Below are 3,888 nucleotides of genomic sequence, written 5' to 3'. Positions count from 1 at the left end.
CGGGCGGCGGCGGCGTCGAGCCCCCGATCTCGATCCAGATCGGGGGGGGAGGAGCGGGCGATGCGGGAGGGGGCGAGTGGGGCGAGTGGGGTGCGGCTAGGGTTCGGTCGGGTGTGGACCGAGGGGTTAAGGGGAGTGAGGGGGCCGGGTGGGCCATTGGGCCGGCCGGTGCGGAGGCCAGCTGGGCCGCTCGGCCCAGCGTGGGGGGGTGTTTCTATTTTTTTGTTTTTTTTTGTTTGACCTTTTCCTTTTTCTTTCTATTTTCCTGTTTCTTTTAGTTTTACTTTATATGCAGTTTTTTTTTATTTATAATATATCAACTCAGCCCCTAAATTAGCATTATTAGTTAGGCTACTGTCATAATTAATTTGGCACTAGATAATTTAGTTTTACATTTGTTTATTATTGAAAAGTATTTAATAATTGTTTTAGCCCCTGTTTTTAGTTAGTTTAGGCACTTAAACATTTTGAAAAAGGTTGGTTCCAACAACCAAAATAAATTACGGATTATTTGCCACATGATGATCATTTTAAATTCTAACGTTTGAAGACCTTTATTGTTTGCCTGATTTTGAATTTGAATTTGAATCGGCTTGAACCAACTCGAGTTTATCAACAGTAACCGAGGTGACGTGGCACCATTAGCAGGGGTTTACTGTAGCTTAATTATCCGGGCGTCACAATTCTCCTCCACTACAAGAAATCTCGTCCCGAGATTTAAGAGGTAGTGAAAGGGGGGAAGGTTTGGTAACGAATCTAGCGGGTCTTCTCATTGTGGCTTGCTCTTCTCGAAGAGACCGGTCCAATACATTGATGTCTTCATTCCCTTGCTTCCGGCCATCATGATGAAGTCGACGTCCTTTCTTCGGGATCTTCATCGTACTTACGAATAGGTAACGGGGCATTCCGGAAGAACAGACCTCTGCAAGGTCGACTATCTGGTCGACAACATCGAGGAAGGTGGCGGAAGTACTCTCGAATTTAAACTTAAGAAAATATCGAGAGCAAAGTAAGGAGGTACCATGAGAAGTTTCAAACGGATATGCAAGCGTTTGATGCCTAATCAGAAGGTGAAAGGGGTTCAGAGCAACGAGAATAAGTATTGCGTCTGATACCAGAACTGATGATCTCATCGGTAGGTGGCTCATGAATTTCATACGAGTTCACGCGCGAGGAAAAACTTTGGAAACATGAGGGTGTACAGGAGAGTCAGGTTTCGATCCTGTGGAACTGTGGGTTATGGGCCCACCATGTGGTTGAAAGTAGGAAGGGGGTCGACATTTTGCACGGTCATGATAGTAAGACGTGTCAAAGGGTAGCCTGTCAGATATGTCGGCAACAACATCGATACCAAGGGCGAGGGACGAAGAGAACCATTTTCCTGCTCGTTGAACGAGGCGGGCCAATAGGCAAAGTTCTCGTCCATCGGTGGTTACCGGAATATCATCAACAATCGTAACAGGGTCTTACTGACCAATTATACATCGAGGTGTTTACATAAGCAGTGAATCTTTACTGCTTAGATTATATAGATCACAAGAATGTCAAACACAACAATGGAAAGGAAAATATGATCATCAGATTAAACAGAACAATGGAAAGGAAAATGTGTTTAAACACATATTTCAGGGGTATATCCTTCCCAATGACAAGCAGAGCATGATATCCATGACAGGATATAAAGTAGAAAACCATTTAGGTAAGGGGGAAGGAATATCATGATATTACCCATACAACGGTGTTAGGATAAGTGATAAATAAAATTTAGCATCGTGCTTCAAATGTTCCTGTTGAAAATCGGAGTACCATTGACATGCTTCGAGATAGCATTGACATGGTCTTCAGGTGAAGATCAGACTTAGGAAACACGAAGGATCCATCAGGAATAACTTGTAGAATAAGTCTTACAATTTCCTCATGGACGAATGGATAACCTAGCTAAAAAGGAATCTATAATGATAGGTCCTCCAGCCGGGGGGGGGGGTGCTAGACATGACATCATGTTACCGGGTCATAAAAGGATCAACAACATAACCCTTGGAAAGTTGTCCCAACCATCATATCGGACCGAGATTCGTATCCAATTGGTGTCATAATACCTCAGACTCAGGATGCCCGAGAAGAAAAGGTGCAACACAAATTGACGAGGTGACATTATAAGATTCTCGAGGAAATGAACTATGAAGTGATTTCCTTTAACAAGAGTCCATCATTAACCCAAGGAGAGGACAAGGAGGTGTCTGGTGAACTCATCGGCAATTCATCGAGATTCCCAAAAGACGGATTTCCACAATTAAGTGAACAAGGAGGTAACATTTGTCAGATCAAATGATATAAGGAAGTATGCTCGAGGAAAACATACACAATTAAACATGGGTTGAAAGGTGCGCCCGAATATGGGTTTGGTTGCACGACCAATGTCGGAATGGTGATTCAATAATCAATAGCCTAAGAATGAACTTTCGACCATTAACTTCAAAGAAATAGGGTTGCTAGAAGGAAAGAATCCAAACAACACCATTCACTTGTTGGAATTAACACGGGGACCAAGAAGGAATGGTGATGGTGAGAAGTATTTCTATGTCAAGAATTCTCAAGAGGTGGAACAAATCTCAGAACATTCTTGACATAAAGGATGGTAATACTCCAAGGTAAAGAAGAACAATTGCTGGATAGCAAGGAACTCAAGGTATAACACCAAACATGAACAAGCTTGTGTTGGTGGGTAGGCAATAAAGTGGTCGATGATAATACAATTCATCAAGGGCAAGGATGGTATTTCTCATCATGAATTCAATTGATATCCTGGAAGAGCTCATAAGGTTGATGAGGATCACGACACATTTGTCGACAGATTTCATGAAGAAGTAATCAATCAGCGACGACACCAAGTCAAAGGAATGATGAAGCCAAAAGTCATTGGAACCATGGGTACGACACAAACTCGAAATCAAGCTTGCTGTACAAGGTCAAACGGTATGACGAGGGAGATCGATTGTAAGATTAGCTCACCGTCGAAATATGTGCTCCGAGAAGAAGGACCCGGTAGCACAGTTAATATTTAGCATGATAATGATATAGCCGATCAGGCTAGGAATGATGTGATCGGGTACAAACTCGTACTTATAGAAGCTTACTGAAGAGTTGTTGAACCGTAGAGCGGACTCGGTTCAGTTATCGGTGTCTTTGAGTGTTCAATAACTCAGAGCCCGCGAAAAATTGGAATCAGTGGGAAGGTAGCACTTGATGAAAAACTCATAAAAAGTTATGCAGTTCCATGATAATCTCGAGATACCAGGGGGGTAATTCTCGACACAAGATCAAAGTAAAGGTTGGTCTGGTGTATTGATCCATAGAAGACAATTGTTTTAACTTGTCCGTGAAATGAGATCAAAGAAGAACAATCATGGTCGGAACCACGATTGCAAAAGGCCAGATCCTAGATATAAGAGGAGCTTATACCAAAGGAATAATTTATTTAAGAGAAGCTTTAATGATAAGATCTACATCGTGTCCATGGGCAAGAACACAAGTTCAAGGTCGACTCCCACTTCTCCAATGCATAACCTTTCATTCACTTCTCACGTTCGATGAAGTTGCAGTGTTGAAATTTTATCTGGTGAAGCACCAGAAGAGTATGACTCGTGAAAACTTTCGGGTTCACACGGTTTAGAGAAGGCATATGTTCAACCCATAGGGGCTTCTTAGAAACATATACCACAAGTTTCAAGAGTAAATAACACAAGCCCGAAAGCAGAGCATGGTTGGCCAAGCAGAGGATACAACTTAACAAAGGCGTTATGTATCAGGGGAAGAACTCATAAGGTGATCAAATGTGAAGGACCCTGTCGGATAACAATCCAGCAAAGGACTTGATGGTCCACAAAG

This window comes from Triticum dicoccoides, chromosome 4A (assembly GCF_002162155.2).
Source record: "Triticum dicoccoides isolate Atlit2015 ecotype Zavitan chromosome 4A, WEW_v2.0, whole genome shotgun sequence".
Taxonomy (NCBI): domain Eukaryota; kingdom Viridiplantae; phylum Streptophyta; class Magnoliopsida; order Poales; family Poaceae; genus Triticum; species Triticum dicoccoides.
This window is presented reverse-complemented; position numbering follows the sequence as displayed.